This window comes from Melanaphis sacchari, unplaced genomic scaffold (assembly GCF_002803265.2).
Source record: "Melanaphis sacchari strain LSU unplaced genomic scaffold, SCAv2.0 Contig10_pilon_pilon, whole genome shotgun sequence".
Classification (NCBI taxonomy): Eukaryota; Metazoa; Arthropoda; class Insecta; order Hemiptera; family Aphididae; genus Melanaphis; species Melanaphis sacchari.
This window is the reverse complement of record NW_020270420.1, coordinates 4,606,961-4,633,557: the sequence shown is the minus strand read 5'-3', so window position 1 is coordinate 4,633,557 and position 26,597 is coordinate 4,606,961.

Below are 26,597 nucleotides of genomic sequence, written 5' to 3'. Positions count from 1 at the left end.
AAAAATATAATATAATTGTATTAAATATGAAAAAAAATTTATTAAAAAAAAAAATTACGTCATTTTAATAAGAATGATTTAAATCGTGAAAATTTTTTTTTATCAAATTTTAAATATCTGGTTGTAATAAAATATGCATTTATATTTTACATAGAAATTCGTTCCTTATAATAATAAATAGACTACATCCATTTAAAACTATTATCGTGGTTATAAAATGGTGTGGTCTATGGTTTATGAACCGTATTAACCAATCTAATTTACAATAATTCTTAATTTCAAAAAATTGTAAACAATAAACAGCTAGAGCACAATAACTCATACTACCAAATACTATGAACTATTAATAGAGTATAATAAATTTGATAAATTGATAATACCGAATAACTGCGGCCTCCCGGTTTCATTATCATAGCTAACGTAGTATTGTATTGTTATTAATATTATTATTATAATTATTAAATTTACGTTTAAAAAAAAAAATTTAATATTAGCTAGATATTTTACCAAGCGGCTCATGTAAGTATCATAATAAAATAGCAGCCCACCGCGTTTAGCGCGATACTTTGCCGTTTTAATTCGATCTTGTAACGTTTAGTTCATTGATATACTAAAATGTTATTAAAAACGACAAATAGATACAACAATAACGTAGTGCTCATTTGCACTTAATTTTGGTGTCAAGTAAATTACATATAAAAATCTTGATTTGTCGGAGACTTGATTCTAAAAGTAAATTTTTATGATTTAAATCCATTAAAGAAAATATTGAGATTTTAATACTTAAAGGACACCTGTAATTATAGTAATTATAATTATTACATATTCATATGGTATGATAATGAATCCATAAAACCATGTTAAGCACATTAACATAAGTTTTATCTGAGTTTCTTTCTCTTTCACTAGAATTATTATTACTGCAATGTTAAGACTTTACGATTTAGTAAAATACAACGTTTCATTATTAAGTTAATTATATTATTTAAAATTACACTAATCTTAACAAATTTAATTTACAGTATATAAACTATAATATCAAAAATATTAGGTATACAAATTTACGCATACTGCAGCTAAGCCTTTGTATCCCATAGATATAAATATATATATTGTAAGACACTGGGCTTTTTATTTGATTTAAAGTTAACTAAATGCCAGACGTGACCTTATTAGATGTTGACTTAGTCATACTAAAACGTGTATTTACTTTTATTTTAGTTTCATATACATATTATACTGAATATACGCTAATTTTATGAAATTTTAAAAATAAAATACATATATTAACTTATATCTTATTTAATGAATAAAATAAATTTAATTGTTATTTATAATTTTATTTCCAAATTTATTCACTAAATATTTATACAATATTTCAATTTTTAAGGTATTATTTATAATTATTGAATTATTAAATTGTCTTTCCTGAATATTTAAAACATTTAAATTTCAATAAGTTATTACTAAATATCAATGTGTAAAGTACTTATCATATATTATGCGTTCCACTCTAACAACATAAGTTCATTGTATTGCAAAATTTCTCAAAGTTAGTTCAGAGAATCTTTTTCACAAATTTTGTAAGAAAAATTAAATTAAATTAAATGTTATTCAATTATAAAGAGTATATTTATAATTTATATGTTACATAAACAACTTTTAGTTGTATATTTAATAAATTCATTAAGATATTTAATTGTCTAACTGTCAAGTGCTATAATATTTAATACCCGGACCCCTTTTCATACTGTTCGATCGGCTGCATACTAGTTGCGTCCCGAAGATATCTATGAAAAAAAGGTCTAATCAGAATTGCGGCCCGGGTTTTTTTAATTTTAGATAATTTAATCTTGACTGATAAAATATAATCATAGTATAATGTAGATACCAATAAGTATACATTTGTCGTCGTTTTACTGAGTGGCTACTAGTTGCGTCCCTCAGTAAAAATTTCTTCCGAATTGCGGTCCGAGTTTTTTTAACATATAAATTGTAGCCCGAAATTTAAAATTAAATTAATTGAAATATGTAAATTAAAATTAAAAAACACTTAATTTTCCTTCACATTTTTGTATAGACTTAGGACTATCTGTAGCATCAATAGATACTACAGGTAGGTTAAAAATTATGTTTTGTTTTTTTTTTTTTAATTTTGACACTGGCAAAAACGTATATTATATTTCTTAAGGTTAATTATGTTTTTTGACATTAAAATCTGATATTAAAATTATATTTATTAAAGTTAAAAATGTTAGTATAATTTAGTAAAATCCGTAGATATTATGGCACTGGTAAAAACTTGTATGATAGTATTTGTATAAATTCATGTTTGTTAATTTGGTTTTCTTCTAACCGTTTCATAGTATTTCTAATAAATATTTATTTTTCAATTATATTTGTTCTGCGAGTATTTAAGTGAGTGCTTCTTAATTTTATATAGGTATCCTTTTGTATATTTTTCAGAACATCGATGAATACAAAAATATTAGGATGAGCACTGTAGAACAAAGCGTTGAATTTTGAATGAAAAGCCTCACAACTATTAGTAGTGCGCATAGTACACACTGAGTATTCTGCCCATCAAAATGGAGGGAAATTGGACTCATTTAAAATGTATGTTTCTAATAAATAATCAACAAATATTTCTACTTTTTCATTTTTTGGTTGAATAGCCATTATGTAATCTGTAAAACAGTGACTCACATTGTTCGAATTCAAAAACGGTAAGCCAAAAAAGTATTTTAAATGTTTACCGATTTCGGTATTTTTTTTATACTCACTACTTAAGCCAATTATTTGTATTTTTCTCCACCAACGTTGTGCTAAGTGAAATCGGGATCCTTTTAAACTTATAGAAGGCCAAACTTTTAATAGAGCTAAATGAATCGCCTTTTCAAAATCAGCAAAAACTATTTTTGGTGAAAATGTTATGTTGAGTTTACTACATTCAGATATGATGTGCATAAACATATTTTCATATGTTTTAGTTTCTTTATTGGGAAGTATAAAAAATAAGAGTGGTAAATAATTACCATTTTGTAAACCATGAACTGTAAACATTTGGGAAAATAATTTCGGACAACTTTTAAAGATCCATCTACAAAAATTGTATCAACTTTATTTAAAAATTTTAAGTTAGTTTCAGTAGAAAATAATAAAATATTTTATGTATTGTCATTTACTAGTAAAAAATTTTCGTCACGATTTGTAATTAATAAATGACTCATATTATCTAGAGCGATATGTAATTCATTCAAGTCCATAGGTAACTTTGGCATAATAGATGATCGAGCATGGTGAATATTTTTTTCTTATTAACGTTAAATCGTATGTTGTCAAAGTGTCTACGTCTTGTGTTAGGTGGCTATAAATAATTTTACTTGGCTTCTCATTAATATCATCAACAGCTTTACGTTTCACTTGATTACTTACAGTCTGTCTGTTTAATGTTTCATCACTATCTTTTTTATGGTTTTCATGATTTAAAACTTTTTTAATGATTACATTATTATTTAAATGAATATATGCTGTACAGGTCTTTTTAGTACAGCAATATCAATAAACATTATTTTTTAAATTTTTATGAAAACGAAATTTATATCCATTGATTAAAAATAAAGTGCGATTTTTTTTCACTCAACATTTCACTCAAAATTTTATTCGACATTGTAAATAAATCAAAATAGAAAAGCGACGATTATTTAAAGTAAATTTTAAAATATTTACAAATTGTACATTGTCACAAAATGTTTTAGTAATACACTAGATGTTTTAATAATTTTATATTGAATTTCACTCCAAATAAAATATTACATGGAAAATACAATGCAAAATCGAAGGCCTTAGTTGAACAATTTTATCAGTATTGTTATTCTGATTAAATATTTATATTATTCTATGATGTAACTTGTAAATGTATGGATACACTCAAAGGCGCCAGGTTTTCAAAAATCTATTCGGTGCTCTTATCAATGACAAGTATTCGTAGGGCGCTTTTCTCCTCTCACTTCATATACTAAATTGTTTATAAACTGGCAACCATACATATTTATAATATGAGATAATTTTTAATGCAAACCGATTATTCAATAAGATATTAGTTTTTAGTAACATATATAATATATGTGTGTGTGTTTTGACGAACTACTTTGGTTTTATTTATAAAAGTATTGGTGACTTTTTCAATATCCACATTTTCACTTCGATAGATTTGAATAATACAGCTATATCATTGATACGATTCTGTATCATTGTTGATCTCAAAAATATCTCCAACCGCCTTAATGCTGAAAAAGATCTTTCTGTAGTGGAAGATGAAACTACATTAATTATGATAATTTGTAGGAATTAGAAAAATCTGATAACAAACCTCAAAAATTATCAGGTTTTACAAAATTTACAGCGTCTTATAAACTTTATATATATACCACTAGATTTTGCAATAAACTCGGTTAAAATCACTTCCATAAAATGCATTGACATCAGTGATATGTCTGTATTTGCTGATTACAAATTTCTTTAATAAACAGAAATGATCGATTACATCCAATATTGATACAATAACATCTATTATTTCATAATATATAAGTTTAAATTTATCTTTCACTGATAGAGCCGACAGAGGTGATTTTTATTCACTGTTTAAAAATAAATATTTTCGGTGATTTGTTAGGTCTTTGATCATTTGGCTCCTTAATATTCAGTTCTCTTGCCTTGGTTGAAATTTTCAGCCATAAGTCATCTTTCTCTTTGTTGTTCATTTTATAAAATTATGTATTTCATTTTAATTTTTACTTCATGGAAGTTTAATAATATTGTTTGGAGTTCTGCATTAAAAACCTTAACCCTCTCAAAAATATTAATCATTATTTTGGTATAAAATAAAAATTCATATTTGAGCAATTGTTTGAGAGAACCACTTGCTTTGGCACCATTTTTTGACCTCTCTTTTGATATATTATCTAAAAACTTTATTAAAACTGCTTTCACTGTTCAATTATAATTTAAAATGTTGGTAGTAAAAACGTCATAAAAACAAATTTAATTATATCATACAATAAACATGGTGATAACGTGCGATAACGAGAAGAAAGAGGGAATATAATCGGCAATGTTTATAGCTGTTACCAAAACTCACGAATCATGATTTAAGATATTAAACCCATTAGCCCTTAATAACCACGTATAACTACTACAAGCCACAACTGATTATTTTTATCATTGTGTCAATAATAATAAGATTATAATCGTGATATTAATAATACATTCATTGGAATATAACCATTGTATTAAATATCAATTAGTTAGTATTAACAACCAGTAAATAGTACCTGCATTACATATTACGGTCATATAAATTATCTATGTATTATTTTTTAAATATTTAAACACATTATTTAGTAAATCTATATATTTAATTTTAAATATAAGACATTTTTATATTATTTTTTTGATTATATAACTTCTATAAATATAGAGTATATACTTAATACTTACAGTTATTTTTGTCAATTATAATTATATCGGTTGCTCCGCAAGTTAGGTTATATTTTCAATGAGTGCTCAAGCATCCAAGCACCCATGTACTTGGTATAAAGGTGCCAATGGACACACTATCAAACATACCTAAATACCTTATTAAAATCTATTAATATTTATATTTTATCCACTTTTCTTATTTTGTTAATTATCTTTATACTATAATTTATAAATACAAAGTATTTAAATTATTATAAAAATATATTATTTTTATAATTTAAAAATTCTCATTTTGTTAATTGCATATACATCATATTATGAGGAATATTTTGCGCGTATTTCAACACATCTATACTGATCCTATTCGTTTTCTTATCTTAAACCACCGGTAATTGTTTAAATAACTAATCCTTCCATCTCCACCCAGAGGGGTTACCATTCAATTATTAACTAAATAAGTGATACACAATTCAATATTAACACAAAGTTATCTTACTTAGCTAATGAATGTGTGTTTATTTTTGGGATAGATATCAATTATTTAACGCTGACACTTTATGGGAAATCACGTACATAGTAAATCAAATCCGCTTATCAACAATAAAATTTAAAAAATACAACTCCTTATTTTAGACATTTATCCAGTTATATTATTATAAGTAGTTACATATTCAGAGATGATTTGACTTGACTGCTTAAATATTTTTTGTACACCTAAATTATACATTTATGATTTATAGTGAATCTATACAATATACACTTATTAATCGCATACCATTGAAATAAAAAAATTAACATAATTATTTATGATACCTAAAATAATTGCTAAAAATTTCAGTTAAAAAGGCATTTACTATCTAATCTATCAAACAATTAATAGATTTAAAAAATGATGAAGTTATGTTTATTATTAGCATTTAATTTCTAAATACAAGTTGAATATTACGATACTCTATATTTAATTTCAAATTGTGTTAAATAATATGCACATTACACATACTAACAGTCTTACTTATTAGTTTTGAATAATAAAAAAAAAAAAATTATACAAGGAATTGAATTGATAGTCATTAGTTATCAAAAAGATATAACTCTAGATTAATTGTAAATAAATATCGCCATAATATTAATATAAAACATTTAATGATATTTTCAAATAATAATAATAGTTAGTTATACTTAATAATAGTATGTTAGTGGAGGGTGCAATAATAATAATAATAATAATAATAAAAATTACAAATATCAGATAGTAATAAAAATACAATGCAATACGGACAAAAACTGACCGACATGACCAATAAATAGAGTGAATGGAAATAAATTAGATGCAAATTTGGTGTAGATGGCGATGGTTCTTGACTGATAGATAATAACTATATACATAAATATATGGCTTTAAGAAATTATAAAAATACTTACGTAATATTGAATGAAAAAATCCACCGATTTATAAGAAATAAAACATAAAATACAGAATAGTTATTCAGCAAAATAGTCTTTAGTCCAAATGTATATAGTAACGCAGACAATAATACAGTTCTTGTAATACCAAAATAAAAATGGTGTACTTGTTGACAACATCTACGAAACATACACATTCAAATTAAATATTTTAAAGACGATTTAAACAACTAGTTGAGATTTACAAAAAATATCAATACATTTTGTTAACATATTGTAATTATTAAATTTGTCAACTGTTTTACTTTGTTCCTTAAATGCAAAACACGCATGAATAATTAAAGGTTTGCCAACAAAAGTTTAAATGTATTGTATAACCTCAATAGACAATATTTACAATAATAAATAAAATAAAATAAATTTCATTAACAATTAATGTCCTGTAACAGATGTGGATTTCTGCAGTGATTGAATTTAAAAAACTAAGATAAATCCTATATATTCGAGTTCACCTGTCCCAAGCGTAAATTCCATTACGGCAATACATATAAAACGAACTATCTACTTGAAGTCAACAAAAACTTCGTGGATAAAATATTGGGAGCATAACCTACATATTTCATATTTGACTATTTAATGGCATTGTATTATGGAGGTAAAATATGACATTTAGTTGGGATGATAATGTAATAGATGTTGTCGATGTTTGGGATAAAATCCTAATACGTATTAATAGTAAAACAGTAACGTTCGGTATTTGTTTGGGTTACGATAAAGGTGTAAGGTTAATAATTATTAATATGGTAATAATATTAATAACTAGACATATTTAGACCACGTAGGCGTAATTACACAGCTCCGGAAAAATGTGGTCAATATTCTGTTTTTCAATTATAGGTAAATGGAAAACGGTAGCAAAATATACTAAAAGCATAATATCTTTAATATAGCAGTAAGAAATAGGTAATATTAATTACAGTTATCGTATATCTACTTTTAGTATGTTATTTATTAAAATAGAATGTATTACGCATACGTAGGTAATGCTATTGTGACAAGCAGCCACATTATACATTATTGTCTTGGCATTTGTTCATCTGCGCACAATTATAATAATATACGTGTTTCGATTTATAAAATTAAACTTGCTTTAAAATAAACGAGACCGAATAATATTGAAAACGATTTTTTAAAGCTCTGTATAAACGTTTCAGAAAAAAAATTATTTTCATTGAGGATTTAATATTTTCTTCTGTATTGTGGATTTTGTGCTTATAAAATGACATAATATCATTGTTCTGTTAAAATTTTACAACAATAATAATACGAAAATATAGATACTTAGACTATGCTTAAACAATGCCCATACATATTTTATATAATGTGCCTATTGTACACATTTTGACATTTTAAATGCATTCTAATACATGCCAGTTTCATCCGGCCAAATTTTTGTTTCAGTCAGATAAATGACAACTCAGAAATCGTAGTAGAAATTATACTTGTATTGCATAGATGAAGTTAAACACATGCAGGGTGAGTAAAAAAAAAAACGTTCGATTAAATTGAATATAACCAACGTTATAGTACGGGATATCATAATAATAATAATATATTTATATACGCATACATATACGAGCATGCAACAACAATGTAAATTTTTTTATTTAAAACGCCAAGGCCTGACCTCATATTATTAAAAAGATGACTGGTATAAATTAATGTGTAAATAACAACAAAACGAGTACAGAAAATGCAGTAAACATTTTTTTAATTTAAGTAATATTGAGGTAGTATAATATAGCTTATGACAGTATGACACGCAGTTCGTAATTATTACGTTCGCCCAATGCAAACAAACTTACCTCGCTTAATCATGTATTAAGTATTAACGATGAAAAAAGCTCTAAATATTTCGTAATACTCGTACGACACGTATTATAATTTTGTTTCTATCTAAGTCTTTGCGCTGTAAAATCGTAGCAACTCTATGTTATTAATACTAAGTTTGGGCGTTTCACTATTTCAACCACAATATCCAGATCAACTGCTTTTGATATCTAAATAATACCATTTATATCATACTAAACAGATGTAGTTAAAAGACTGCGTACCTGACGAAATTATTTGGTATGCTTAATCAAAACAATGAAGTCACATTACTTCCAAATAGTTTGTTTCCCATAAAGGGATCTTTGGAATACGTAAGGAATTACATACAAAACACTAGGCAACAGAAATGCGTATGTTTAGATGAAAGAGAATAATATCTACTAAAACAGAAGTGAAGTTAACGGTAAGAAAATTGACATTTTATACTTCTTCGTATATTGACTACAAATAAGATTTATTTTCTCAAAAGAATTTAAATTTTTATTCAGTTTTATATTTCACTTATCAAAATACGTATTTTAAATTCTAAGTGAAATGAGTAAATTTGCAATGGCGTCATTGTCTTTTTAAGTTGTTTTTTCTTTCATAAATATGTTTATTATTTTATTCCCATTTTACATACATTTCAGTGAAGTAGTACAAGTATGTTTACAGTTAGTATGTCATCTGTATAGATTTTAAATTAAACATACATCCCAATATTATCCTTAGTACCTAATATTCCCAAAAAATTTTGAAAATAGATGATTAAAAAAAAAAAAAAATATAAGTAAACACATACTTTTTCTGTAACAAAATTGTAATGGTTTAAGGTAATTTTTTAGTATCGTTTTTCAAATTTGAAATTTAATGCATTCAAATTAAAAATGATAATATACATAAAACATGTGTGTCGCATTCACTGATATATGTATATATTAGATTATCTTAGTTATTATATTTTAGCTAATACAGTATTTTATCATAAACTTTTAGTTATTTTTGTTTTGTGTTTACTTCAATACCTATAAACTATACTCTAACATAGTTTAGAGTAGTACTTTCACCAAAATGGTAGAAGTGGCCGAACCTACTGGTTGTGTTCTGAAGCACCGTTAATAGTAACGATAATCAGTGGTACTTTAACTTTGTAGGTACTTGCGACTACTGTAGACCGCCGTAAATTCTACATCAACTACTCCCATCATTCGTCGCTATAATGTATTTTTTCTAAATTTTTTTAAAAACAAACTAAAAAAAATGCTAAATTTTTCATTTCTAAAAAATTAATTGATACATTCGATATTTAATTTTCTTTAATGAAAAAATTTTGATATATGACAATAATATCAGTAATTGGTTATGAACTCATAATTTATACCTATATACTGTATTATAGAACATAAATGAGTTATTAAACGATTTATAGTCTACATCTCGGAAGTGATAGAATATAATATTACAATAACTATAGGTATGTATGATGTTTACACAATCTTGTCTGGACACAAAATTATTTAACTTAATTACGCATAAGATACAACACAATAATGTTGCAGTCTAAATTAAAATGTTATAATTGTTATTTGTCATCAAAAATATGTGTTGCAAAACCCAGACTCCCATAATATATTATGTACATAAAAATATATGAATCAACAATTTTTACCCACTTATTTGATTTTATCATAGATAGGTATATAAACTCAGTTTATCTTTACAACTTTAAAAGTTATAACACCATACTACGAAAACATATTTCAAATAGGGCGTGACAACGTTATCAAAAAATTAAACCAACATTTTATATAACTCTTATAATATAATTAATAGATAAACTCATTTTTTGTTTGTGATTCTGAAGTAAAAAAAAATAATACTATGTATGGGTTTTATGAAATAAATTATACTACAAAAAATAATATCTAAAAAATTAATTCCAGTTGTAATACAATTTATTTATTCTAACTATAATTAGGTATTCTTAAAGTAATTATCTTATTATCGTGGAAATTAATTTAACGTTTTAAGTGTGATAATTTAAGTATATAAATAATAGGTCTTTAATTTTTTAATAACAATTAAAAAAGAATATCATATTAATACTATAAATATAATAGCTAATATTTCAAACTAAGTAGTTATGAAATCACTGACGACAAATTTAAAAAAAAAAAAAAGTATTTATTAGAAAGAAAAAAATATATTAAATATGAAGTAAACTTAAATTTTGTACGAATAACGAATAATGGTAAACGTGAAAATTATATTTAAATTACTTACCTACTTTAAAGTTAAAAGTTCAAACTGAAATTATGAAAAGTTAGCCCCAAGCCGTGATAACAAATTATGAAACTTTAAGAACTTGGTGTCGTTTCTCATACAAGACCAGATGTCGACAATTGAAAATAAAAATAAACGATTTTTAGTTTAGTCTCTTTTTAACAGTCGCTTTTGTTTAACATTAAATAAAAAATCTAACATTTTTTTTTTTTAATTAGTTCTAGTAAAAAAATTATGTAAGAAAATAAAAATCACAGACCATTATTTAAAATACGAATAACCGGTTAAATAAATAATCAAACATAATATTTTAGAATAATAAAAAAATGAATTTACCCTCTATAATGGATTTGTAATTTAAATTAGTACTTCAAAATATTGTATCTTGACGTTTAATCATTTTTTACTAAAACAATAAAAGATCAAACACATAACTTAAATTAAAAATTAAGAATTTATGATTGTAAATTAATATTCTGCAATTGTGCCTTGTGAAATCATGAAGAGTTGCCGAATAATAAAGATATTATAATTCCAATAGTTATATATCTACAAAATATTATGTTAATAATCGCAAACAAATCACAAAACCTACAGAATAAAATAAATAAAAAATGTAATTTTTATTATCCAATCTTTAATTTGAAATGGTATCAATTAGTTTTGAATTTTACATGAATTCGTTAGTATTAATGAACAGCAACTAAATGCAGTAAAGAACGAAATTATTAGTAAAAAAGGCCAAAACATAAGGATTACCACATTTCATTTTTATGATTAAACTTTAATACACTTCTAAAAAATATTATTAAATAATTAATTAATAACGATTAAAAATTAATATTTATTATTAGCTTTACACTATTGCGTATTTATTGTCATACTAAAACGTGTACACTCTTTAGTTGTGATTTGTATAGAATCGAAAATGTCTAGCCAGAGGTCATAATGTAAGTTTTATTTAAAATATAAAACCGTAAATCATGTTATAGTTCGTAATATATATATATATAATATACGCACCAAACGTAGATACGTCAAAATATAAAATTGTTATTCATATAGGTCTTCGATGCGGTGTTATTTCTGAAATATTTTTTACGAAGAACTAAACAAAAATACGAAATGCTTTCGTTACAACTATAGTTGATATCCGTTGATATTCTTGACATAAATATCTTGTTTATATACAAATGAATATATTATAGTAATTAATTATTTTTGTTGGAGAATAATAACTTTATGAAAACTGACACTCGCAAAATAACATGTTATCCTTCCGATTTTTAAACACCCGAAATGAATATTAATTGCACTGTATTTCTTAGAAAATGGTTTTAATAAAGTATAGTTATATTAATTTTAACATTGAAGTGTGTACGACATGGTGAGCGATAAATTTCGCTCGAATTCATTGTTCTTAATTAATGATTATAAATCGTGAACGGAGGGAAACGGAGTTAGACAACCTAAATGAAAATTCCGATGACTTATTTGTGATGTAGTTTCCGCGTTCGAGTATAATATAGTACTTATTATACAGGCTTCAGAAGAAGGGTTTTATTAATTTAATAAGCTATATGTACTTTAATACACACATCATTCTCAACGAATCTACTACACTTCAGAATTCAGATATTATACACCTGCGTTTTGTGCAAACGTATAAAATCGATATGATATACGTATGTTTGTGCTAAAATAATATGTATGTTTGATGCATAGGTACTTACGAAATATTTAATACGCAAAGTAAAATTCTTTATGGTTTGATGCGACCATTTTCGAATATTATTCGATAAAAAAATAATATCATCAAAATATAAACCTATGTTATTACCCTTACCATGGAACAATAAACTGCGACATTATATCTTAGTATAATGTTGCCATTATGGACTATGACTAATATTATGGTTCATGTAAAATTAGAATAACAAACTCATTCTATTAAAAAAAAATAAAAAAAAAATAGCACTATTCGTTTGAAAATATTTTTTAAGCTTGTGACATTCCAAAGATGGATAGTATCTACGCTGCTCGCTGTATAGAGTTACGAACTCGAAATTAATTATTACTTCTTTTTATCAAAATGTTATTATGATACTTGATTAAAATAAAAAAAATACTATAGTTTTCTATAATGAATGATCAGAAATATATTAGTTATTTTTGGCAATAAAAAACATAATTTTAAAATCAATAAATACACTTAGTAACACTACACATATTCTTCAATGTCCATGGATATAACGTACACCAGACACGTCAAATTCAAAGTTGTACTTGGGACAAAACATCTGTACAAACAATTTTATTGACTGAAAAAAAAAATTAATATTATTATTGTGTTTTACCTACTAACAATTTAATGTTACATTTATATTTTATTATTATACGTATTAAATATACATTTTTCAAATAAAATCTCAAAAATTAAAAATATACAATTTTTGTTAATTTTTCTTCTGACGCAACATTTTCTGTCACCGATTTTTCTATTACAGGAAAATTTTTATTAGATAGTGCAGTACACTTACGCCACATTCAACACTGAGCCAAAATTAATGTCTATCAATCTATATCTAGTAGGATACCTATTTTTTTTTTTCATTAACGGAAATAATTGCTCACACTAAAAAGTACCAAACATTAACATTATATCTGCAAATGGATTTCTGATCTTGAAATGTTGTTGGCATGTACTTATAAAAATTGGATAAACTCACCTCATGAAAATTGATCCTTAAATTTGAACTTCAATTTACTCCATTTGCATTTGTGCTGAAACTATGTCTATGTCGATTGAAAAAGAGATAAAAATAACGAAAATTATTTTCTAGTAATTTGAAATCTTGAAATCTATTTTTAAATATTGAATTTTTCGACGTACCTATTTTTTTTTATAGAAAACAGGATCGTTTTTATTGATTTTATATGCCTCGAAAGTTGAAAAGTCCATTAGATCTTCATTTGTCAACTGTTTTTCCAATAGAAGTGATTTATATTAGAATGCTTTAATATGATTATTCATAATAATTATAATTTAATTTTTTTCTTACATACTTAAATTTAATTTTGATAAGTGTTTTATTGTATTAACCACAAAAAATTAATCTTTTCAATAAATACTGATATCTAAAAATATTTTAAATTAATCTTTTAATTTCCAGAATTGTTTAAAAACTTTGGAGTAGGTATGTAAGCGAGCGTACTTCTACTAAATAATATGATAGACCAGAATACGCACTTTCTGTATCTTTAAAAAATACTGAAAATTATCATTGATTTAACCAAAGATCTTATTGGTTTATAATTTGTTTTATTAGTTTAATTTTATATACACTATATTATTACATTAGTCATTTTCGAATATAATATTTTTTAAGGTATTATACAATGAATGTGATGCAATTTCTGTCTGTCACAAGTTTCACTTATTTTGTTTATAATCTTACAACCAAACCGTTGTTGTCATAAAAGGAGCTCTATCGTTGGATACTGAGAACAACTTTGATTATGGTAAATTATATTAACTCAAAAATTTATAAAAAGAACATAAAATACATCTTCTCTAGTCGTAGTGTCGTTCAATGGTACAATGTCCAATAATTCTTCGAAAACATTAAATGTTACATCGCAAGCACGAATAAACACAACTAATTGTGCTGTACCTCTGATGTCAATATTTTGATTGCATGCAATCAAAAAACGGGAAACCATTGGTATTTTATTTTTTATCTTATCAATCAAATAACAAGCAATATTGTAACTTGTAGTAATTGTATTTCGAAACAATGAAATATTTTGAGAAGTTATTGCATTTTCAAAGCAAACAATTTCTGCACATTTTATTAAACATGTTTTTCTATATTGCTTTAATTTTTATTTCAGTTCTTTTAATTTGTCTACTGTTATTAATCCATGATACTAGTCAAATTTTGATTTAAATAATTGATTATAATTATTATGGCTAATATTATATAACTTAAGGACACTTATATAGGATAATTTTTTATCATTTATTTTGAAGCAAAAATATTGCGATTCCCGCCCTTGTTAAAAAATGCAATGTTCATAGATTTATTACTTATTTATTACTACTTGACTTTGATAGAAACATAATTATTTAACTATATACACATATTTATGAATTTACGTACGATCCTAATAATTAACACAAAATAAAATGTACGTTTAAACATACAAATTGTTAAAATAATATATAAACAATAATGATACACATTAAATAATGTGGTACAATTAACCTGTTGGATTTTTTAATTTTGAGATAATATTAAACGACATTAGAATTATATAGATAATATGAATATAAATTTAATGTATGTTTATTGGTTTCGTTATTCTTAGATTTGTGTCACATTTGACTTTATTTTTAAAAATGGCAGGTAGTAGCATAAAAATACATTTTGAGCACCATACGACCCACGGGTTTCGTATTGAGACGCTTGACTTACATTATATTTGTAAAAAAAAGTTGCTGGAAAAGACTCTGAAAACATCTCTCATACCATTTAATGCAACTTTTTTATTTATTATTTTTTTTATTTTTTGAGGGAGAAGATCGAAGTTGTGAATTTTCAAAATAAATGTCAATTTTCGAATTTGTACGTAAATAAAGTGCTAATATACTCAAAATAAAACAAATTTTGAAAAAATTAATATTTACTTGTGAATAAATTAATTTTACTATCAAAATATATACTAGCGATACTTATTAATGGCAATTTCCATGGATATTATTTTAGTGAATAATCAATGTTATTAACATTTAAGCTATAAATGAGTATAAAAAATAATTTATCTTTTTGGATATTTTTTACTTTTGATACTTTCCCCCATAGAACCAACTAAAATAAATATCTATCAGAAACCACCCTCAAAGCTAAAAATCAAAGCATTTTTACTATTTTAAAATGTAGTTATAAAAATTAAAAAAAAAAACATACATATTATTATAAAAAATAATACATTTATTCCTATGCTAACAATCTAAAATAATTACTATATGACTAAAATATGACTTCAATTACCTCTTTTGGGTGTTACAAAAGTTTAATTTAATGGAAATAATAAAAACTGTTGTAAATAAAATTATATTAACTTTAATAAAATCCAATAGCAAAAAAGTTGATCACAAACCTAATAGAATAAAGAAAAAAAAATGATTAAAACTGATTTTTATATTTTTACATTAAATATAATAAAGACAATTTGTTGTTCATTCAGAAGATATATTTATAGAAATAATATTTTTCTTTATTAAATAAGTCTTCCAATAACTAATTTGAATTCAACATAATTTCAATTAAACGGGTTTTTACTCTTTTATTAAATTAACATTGTATTATTACTGTTGTTTTTTGTAACGTTATTTTTGTCAACATTTAAATTACCTTAATACAATATTCTTAGTAGAATATTGACAAGTTTTCGAACGGTGAACGTTTGTTATATAAATATTGTCTTACTGAGTCTCGAAGTGTGTCACGTAATAGTGCTTGTACGGAGAATGGTGGGGAGTTATTTTTACAAAATGTGTATTGATCATAGGTCTTAAAGTTTGTTGTACTTCTGTGAATAATATACACTTTCAAGTTTTAAAGTCGGTAATATATAATGTTGTACTTACACTATATTCGTATAAGGTACCTATATTATACATACGCAATGGACCATTAGGTTCCTACGCGGCTACGCATATACAATACGAGTATAAACCAATATTTATGTTATAGGAAAAGTAGAAAATCGAAAATTGTGAAACAATCCTCGATTTTAATAGTCATTTTAAGTAAAATTCTAAATGTTTACAAATAAAAAAGGCAAAATAGAAAGAAAATATTAAAACTAACAACATTTTATTAAGTAAGTTGTATTTTATTTTAATAAATAAAACAAAATAAAAGTGGCGTATAAGAATATTTTACATATTTTATATATACATATATAAACCTTTGAGTATAACCTTTGTTAGCATGGACGAATATTATTTTTTTATGAACTACTATTGTAACTATTAAAATGAACACTAAAAAGGAAAAAGCTATAATATAACAATTAAAACCGGTAAACAAAATTTGATTAAACATTTTTTATTTTTTTTTTACAAAATATTATTTTAAGCAATATAGACGATCTATTAAATTGTTTTTAATTTATTTTTTGTATGAACCACTATTATAACTCTTAGAGTTTCAAAGACATCTAAAACTTGTAAAACTACTAACTATACTCGTGTGTCTTACTTTAACTTAAGTCTTCATGTATAGCAATGAAATCTTAATCTGCCCAAATTGAATAATTTTCACTATATTATTATGTTAATATAATACAGCTCAACTTTCAAAGTTTGTCCGTTACTTTTTAATAATATACTTTGCTGGCACATAATACATAATAGAAATTCTATAGTTTTAAAATGGTAATTTTTATATTGTCCAAATTTATTTTTCATCGCGAATAATATCCAAAAACTACACTTTTTCCACACATTATATTATTTTTATATAGAATAGGGCACCTCGCTATTCAATTTCTCTACGTTATGTTATGTTAGGTTATACAGATTATCATAGGTAATTCGATGTAGTTTAACAATATTTTTTCGGTAATGCTGACCAGTGATCACTGATATGTTAATACTTCCAATACTTCACGTAACAAACCAAATTGTGTGAAAAAATGGCACGCTAATAAGTGTGTATTCAAAATGGCTAATATCATCAAACTAGATGTATAACTATTATGCGTTTCGCATATACAATCGACTTAATCTGTTAATATATGATCAATCAATTAATTAATTAATATATGCTATTTTTTTTTTTTTTTTTAATTACCATTTATTCTCAAAATGTATTTGAGCATAATATTATTTTTACAATAACCTCTAACAACCCATTTATCAAACCATTCGATCCTCATATTTACAACATATTTATTATAAGAAAACAAAAAACTCAAATAATTTAATATAAATTAATAGTAGACATATTTGTTATTGTGACTATATAATTTATGAATATAGGTACATATTTAATAAATGCGTAATATTATATATTTATCTAGTTTTAATGTTTTAAGCTGAATTTAACGTAAATAAGTAAAAAAAAGTTTAAAATGAATCCCAAATCACAATAGAATTACACTGATATATCAATTATGTATTTCATTAAATTTCCCGTGCAAGTTCAAACTTTAATGAATATAATATAATACCTATATGCATACAAATTTACCTAATAAATAGTATACTTTTAACCTAACCTTATATCTTTAATAATTATATATAAATGTATCTATTATAATAGTAGATTAATTAATGAAATATCAAATTTTTATTCGAGATTTTGAATTAATTTAGGAATTGCTTTTACGATAAGTTTTTCTTAGATCAAAACTAAAAATTAAATTAAATTTAAAATAAAAATAAAAACATGAACACTATTCTAATAAATAACTACTAATAATTTATTTGGAAAGAAATTTAAATTTCAACACAATATACCTATGACAATTAATAAGTACCTATGACCTATTTAATTTAATTTTTAACTTATAGTTATAAAATAATTCATAGTTTTTAAAATTGTTAGCGAAATAATTAAAAAACAGTAGTTACCTAATAAAAACTATTATATAAATGTATCATAGACAGCGAACAAAAAATATTGAAACCTGATAACAAAATTCGCTACTTGTATAAATTAAAAGTCTATATTTTGTTACGAAGCCTTGTTAAAAACAATGTTGAAACAACTTCAGAGTTCAGAGTTCAAATTTGAAATTAATTAATATCAATTTCGTTTTATAACTTAAATAGGTACCTAAAGTTGCAAACACGTTTTTATTCCCTGCAACTAAAACAGAGATAGTCTCTGGACTATATCGTATTGATAATTAATATTTTCCGAAAATGTGTGATATATCGTTATATTATAATGGTTACGTTGATACTATGGTATTATAAATGAAGCTTAATTTTAATATTAAATAAAATATTTCTTACTGAAATATTTTTTTCAAAACTGACAGCGCTATCTATGTACAAAATATGGTCTCGAAATAACATGACGCAACTAAATAACACATTTACAGATGGCATTGCCGCTATGCACGTATAATCAATATTCATAATGAAAAATAAATTATTTATATAAAGTTATTTTTAAAAGCGGTTGCATAAAAAAAATAATTGTTTCTAAATTTTAAGATGTGTTTCAGTGGTCAGTACTTAACCCTTAACCTACTAGGTTACGTAACTTAGGGTGACCATTTTTATAAAAATAAAAATCGGGACAAACGATTTTTTATTAAAATGATAATTTTTAATTTTTTTCCAATTACATTTAAGTTATAATTTATTAAAATAATAAAATAATAATTATAATATGTCGCTTTTTTTAAAAAATTTTTTAATTTTTTTAATACATTGATATTTTTTACAGACATTATTTAATAATATGGAAATATTGGGATTAAAATGAAACCATTTTTAAAAAATGGAATAAAAAGCGTCCCGTTTGGAGTTTGTCAGAACAATGGGACATGATGATCAAAAAAAAAAGAAACAATCTCATTTGAAACGCAACGTATGGTCAGTAGTCACTCTAACATAACTAAAAATATTGAAAATCTTGCATTCGAAGTGATTTCATGGAGTTAACATTTAAAATAATTATATAATGTAAAATCAATACAACTTATTTTCAGCTAGTAAGATAAGTGCACTTTAAAAGACGGCCAAATGAATGATTTCTTTCTACAGTTGATACAATCGATTATATACATTGATAAGAAAATGATAATTTAAATTTGTTCATTTCTCCTCGAATCAGTAAAATATACATTAAGATTCATAAAATTATATTAAATAAATAAATAATTGGTAACACGCGTTTTAGATTTAAAGCGAAAGGATAAATTTATTAGTTTTTTAAGGTGAATGTATATTTTTATTTCATGAGTCTGATGTCAGATTATAAAGCACACAAATACTCAATTTCTAGTATTGATATTGAATTCTAATAATTAATAGAATGAATCTAGTTAGAGAGTTCACAGTAAACTTTTAAAATAACGTGAAAAAACATTAGAAAAACAGAAATATTTACGCATTACAAGTTTTCGGTAAAAACAATTTCAAACATATGGTGCGATTACAAAAATATTTTTAGATGTCATTCCAGTAACTTAGACTTTTTTTTCTGTTTAATTCTAAAGACTTTTGAAGGTTAATAATAGTGCAAAAAAAAAAAAAAACATATTAATATACTCTACGTGGCCTCGTGTCAGTCCCGTCGAATCATTATAATAGAGCGTATATCACCGTCGTACATAAAATATTATTGTATTATAAAGATACGACCGAAATACCGAATAAACGAATAATAAATATTATTGTGATGTGTGTTATAATAATTGTGGTAGTCAGTCGTCGTTACTCGTTGAGCTGAATTCTTCGGATTATACGCTTACCCATATGAATGTGGGTTAAGTGATGTATGATGTACAAGAAGTATTGAGAAAAAAATATACACAACGATTTAAAAAAAAAAAAAGTATATATATATATATATATGTAATAATAATAATAATAATAAAAAAAAGAATAAAAACCGAGCAAAATTTTTCCAACGATTTCGCATGCGCCCGTGGAATGTCGCAGCTGCCACAGCCGCGGTTCGGGAACAAAACGCACTACTCGAAAAATCCGCTCGGGGTCACGGTTACAATCACAAAACGATGACGTGAGCTGTCATACGCGCGCCTATGTCTAGGCGAGTGGTTCCAGCTCTCCCGTGTTCAACAGTAATACTCGTATTAATAATAATAATAAACACAATGGTATAGCGCGCGCACTGTTCTGGGGACGAGTTAAACACACCAATTAAACGTGTACGGTATAAGCACTCAAAGCTAGTACCCACCTATACCCACCTATCCGGGGTATAATAGCTTATATAGGTACACTGTGCGAGTACAAACGGGCGGTGGAATAAAGACGAAAAAACCTAACGAACGAGAACTGAAGACTGAAGAGCGTGTTCGCAGGAGATAAACACACGCACAGGCATTTGGATACGTATTATAGGTATTACCTGTATCATACACGTGGTTTTCATCGAAATATCAACGTGTGTCGCGAAACCACTTGTGCGATAATAATAAAAAAAAAAAAAAAATGTCATACTAGGTATTATGTTATAATATTATATGGTTAAGCGGTCGTCACACACTGTATAGTCGCCAAACTCGACGAGTAAGTACCTATATGTACGTGTATACATATATTCACCGACACGACCACTTAAACGTATAATTCTATACTTCTATCACATACAGCCGCAAAGGTACCCTACATGAGGTACGCAGGATGCAGGATGTCGACGATTGGGTGCAACTAATTGGCATTTTTTTTTTTTAATCTTTTTTTTTTTTTTGCTCAAACTCGTTTTTCTGATACGACCGTGGTTACATGTAGACACACACACACTCACACACACGCACTACCGTTTGAGCGATTAACCAAATATACCGGTGTTTTTGGTTTGTTCTTTATATCATACTTAGTAGTCGGCTTTAGCAGTGATTACCGTCTAGGCATTTATTCGGTACGCGTGTAATAATATCAATGGTGTTGTTTTGATTGAGATATAAAACACGTGAAAATTGCTTACTCATTTTAGTTTTGAAGTCGTTCACTTGTACTTGGTAGTTATATACCAGCTGAAGCCTGTTATTAAAATACTCGACAACGAATGTTATTCCTTGTGACTGCTTCCACTCATAAGCGAAAGTTTTCAATTTATAATTCGAATGAAAAAATACTCAACATCGACTTACTGATGTATTGCAATTCACACGAAATGGCAAACTTCGATAAGATTTGAGTTTTATTGAATCATCTTACTAGGATATTCACTCAAAATGCTGTTAGAATATTTCAGTAGGTATTAAGAAAAAGTATTGCAATGGTGAACCATAGTTCTGAATTTATAAATTATGATAAATAAATGTTATTGTTATTATTATTATTTTTGTTTTTAGTCCTTTATCACTAAAAACAAATAAAAATACTCAATAATTTCAACACTTATATATAGGTACCTGTACCTATAATATATATGTAGACTGTAGGTATTCCATAGACCATAATTTTATAATTTGCTCATACTAACCGATTTGTAATAAAATATAACACAAAAGGATGGTGCATAACATTAAACACTTATACCACGATTTTATCCCCTGTTGCTGTGATGCAAATATTAAGATACCAAGAACCAAACGAATAATTTATTATTAAAACTCCGAATATGCTTAGCGTTTTCATTATCGATTATACTACGATATTATTTTATACGTAAATATATTATATCCGCAGCAACCGAGTCGCATCTCTTATTCCCCTGTCACCACTGTTCTTTTTGTTTTATAGCTTACCACTCACCAAGGGTGTCGGTTTTGCTATTGAATAATTCAGTTCGTTTATTATTCATTAAAATCGTTAAGCACCTCTCAGTCCCTATCAACAGCGACGACCAAAATAAGTATGATGTGATCTTCACAATAATAGATCTGAGCATAATTTATATAATTACATGCGGTATGCTCTTATTATATACTTATATAACACTATTAATTCGCAAACAAATTCAATTTTGTAACTTTTTATGCATACTATATTGTTAAGTTTTAAATATCGTACACGAACATTTAAATATTTATATTACATATTCTAAAGCAAATTATATTTTGATAAAATTTCTTGAGTATACAATAATATATTATAAACCAAATATTAATCAATGCATTTTTTTAATTATAAAAAAATAATATTGATATAAATGAATATTCTTTAAACACTTAAGAATAAACTATTTTGTGTAACATGCATAAAAATGTTTAGATAATTAATTAGCTTTAATAAATTCACAAAATGTAATTAAAAAAAAAAAAAAACTGTTAAAAATTATAGTAATCAAACCATGCAAAATGTTTATAATTGATTGGCCATTAATCACGTGCTGTAAAACAACGAAATAAAATAATGTTTACAATAATTCTAAATTATGCTGTTTTATGTATGTATTTTTAGAATTCGTTATAGGTAGCAATAATATTTTCTTTAAATGTTCTGCGTCAACATTTTTGGCTATGTCAATATTTATTGGGATGTTAGTTTGAGATGGAAAATCAAAAAATGTAAGCACAATAATTCATATGGGCACATTATGTGCGTTCCTATGATATACATAACAATAACAACAATAACTATACATATTAACGTATGGCAACGATTGGTCCGTGCGTCAGCGGGGGGCTGCTAATCCTGTTTTTCGTTTTCGTACCTACCATAATACATAGCCACTGGTGCCCGCGGGGGATTTAGGGAGTGATAAGTTACCGGGGACCGGAGAAAAATGAAAGACCGGTTTTCTTTGGAACGGGGCGTGTGTGTGCGAAAAGGGTAAATCGCGTTGTGACAATATTTACGTGGCGGCGGTGGTCCGTTTTCCAGTCCAGAACACGTATTATTTAAGTATATGATATTGTACGCGCGGGAAATAATGTGCTCGAGCTCACACAAAACCGATGGAAATCCGTAAGAAAAAATAATATCATAAGACTCACGACGAATAATATCTCTGGCTTTGCAGTGGCGGTGTCGGTAGTATACAGACAGCAGGGCGAAAAGAGATTGTTTCCGGGACACGAATTTTCACCGGAGGGGGTGCGGCCCGGCCACCGTGTCTCATATGCCGCCGTAGCGACACGCTCAACTTCGTTTTTACCTGCCTTTGTGGTTTTACCGACCGATTATTTCATTATGTTTGTTTTCTCTGCCGAAAAATACAACCGGAAAATAATAATCACAAAAACACCTCCCACCACACGTGCTTTTATCGCGCATGCACACACACACACACCCATACACCCACGAACGCGTACGTGAATAAATATAATATAATATTTATATATATTGTTATTAGTTATGCTTTGTGAATAGTTAACTAGTACCACGGCATCGGGCTTATGTGAGTACACGCTGAGTGGTTATATCTGTGATGATTATAATAATAACAATAATGGAAACATGTGCTTTAGTCCCAGATAGTATTCCAAGTGTACCGTGTTCGAACGAAACGCCCAAAATAAATTATAATAATTTATACAATACCTTTCAGCACAAGAGCTTAACGTTTCCATAGGTTTTTATTTATTAATCTTATTTGTGCTTAAAGTTATTGAAAACTCTCCGATATTTATTGATAAATTCATAATAAAAAGGGTCACAAATTGTATAGAACTACTTATCAACAGAAGTTGTAACGTTCGTATTTTTTCTAAAAAAAATACTGAGCATAAAAATCAGGGATATGTATCTACTTTATTTATTGGGATTTGGGATTTCACGAATATAGGACAAAGTTATAGATGATCGAACACCTGAATACAAATTAAGCATTAATATGATTATAATCTTTATTATTCGGGTTAATAAGAGTATAAATTCTCGCTAATTAATTCAGAAAAAATTTAATTTGAAAACTATGTGCATACCAGTTTATTATTTGAACTCATTAAATACAACTATGTTTTAACTAAAACAAAGTTTATTATCAATAGTTAAATATCCTTTCAAATTGTTTTCAAATCCAAAATCGTTTACTTCACTAAAGAAAATAAAAAATTTGCATTAAATGAATTTCTGTCAATTATTACGAAAGTACCTAATTATAAATTCTAATTTCGTAATTACAAAAAAAAACTGATAATATAAAATTATTTCGTATAAAAAAATTATATGTTTTTCACTAGGCATACGGGTTATTCGTGTTAAGATTTGTAAGAACTAAGAGTATTTACTATTTACAATATTCTGGGTACCTACTATTATTATCTGATTTGTAGAGTATTATAGTCACATTGTGATAGCACTCAGCTTTGGTTAGTTGATATGATTTGTTACCATAATCATTGGTTTTTATTCATAAAACGAATCCAGTATTTCTTTACTTATACCTTGAGAGTATTTAAATTCTATTCTAAATAACAAATTTTAATCACAAACGGCCATTTAAAAGCACACACATTTAGCTAGTTACTTTACACTCATCTATTGTTGTTATTGATGTCCAATAAACGGTTGATATATGCGTTTTCTACATATTTTTCCGATTATATCGCTGATTTATTATAAATAATGTTTCAACAGCATACAATTTATCCATTACCTATGTATTTAATATTTAAATTTGTTTTTACTCTAATTAATTTCCCTTTTAACTATTAATTGTTATTAATCATCGTTAAAATTAAGCGTTTTCACATTTTAAAAAATTTAATTTCATTTATAATTCTTAATACTGCATGTATTTAGCTATAAAAAATGTAAATAATAATAATAATATTAATAATATAATAATTGGTAATATTAATAGTATACATATTTATCAGGTAAGTTGTAAAAATTTAAATATTTTACTTTCTTAAAAAGTTATTCTATCGTGTTGCAATAATTCATAATTGTATTATAATTGTCGTTTATACAGTATTATGTCATCACAATAGCACTATCACCGCATCGATTTCACCCTACTTATTATTATTACTATTATTATTCATTAGCTAACCGTAGTATTATATTCGTGGACGACTGTTTTTTGGCAAACCGATTAACACTAGATCACATAGATACTCACATATATATTATGCATTACATAATGTTTTCCGTCCAATGACAAGTCGATTTTCTAATGAACTCGATTAGGTCACCTAAATCGATCCCAATACCATTTTATCAATCATACTATATTATCACAACTGCTTCGTTCGTATAGTTTAACTGTAGAACGTGTGACTAACGCGCGATTATTATATTTTATAGGTTTTCATTTTTTTTATGTCCATCTTGAATGAAACGGATATCTTACTTTCGGGCGTAAAGACTTTATTATATAAAACCATACGTACATTTTACAGTGTATAAAATAAAGTTTTAACTTACATTTTAATAAAAAAAATTCACAGCGGTATTATTTGTTTTATAAACTATAGCAATGTCTAATATTTTATTGTAAATCAAAAAGTAATAATGCTTTGTTTCTGAATATGTTTTTGTATATTAAATGTGTTTACTGTCTACATATGCAATATGCATGTTATTCATATTGTACATTATATTGTATAATATATTAATATTACGCAAGTATAAAATATTTTACTGATATTTAATATTGTTTACGATGTTATAATTATACGTAGGTATATAACTGTATACAACGTTATATAATTAACCGTATAATGCATGTATATAACGGTTAGAAATTTTAGATTTGATCTATATTTACGCTAACATCTGAAAGTAGTAGGTCTTGAAGTAGTTTTGGTCTTCGGTTTTTCCGAACATCAATTTTTAGTTTTAATTCTCAGTTATAAAATAGTGCACCATCGGCTGTGCGGGACTTAGTATATTAATTTATGCCCGGAGTTAATAAAAATACAGCGCCTTTACATAAATTAATCTA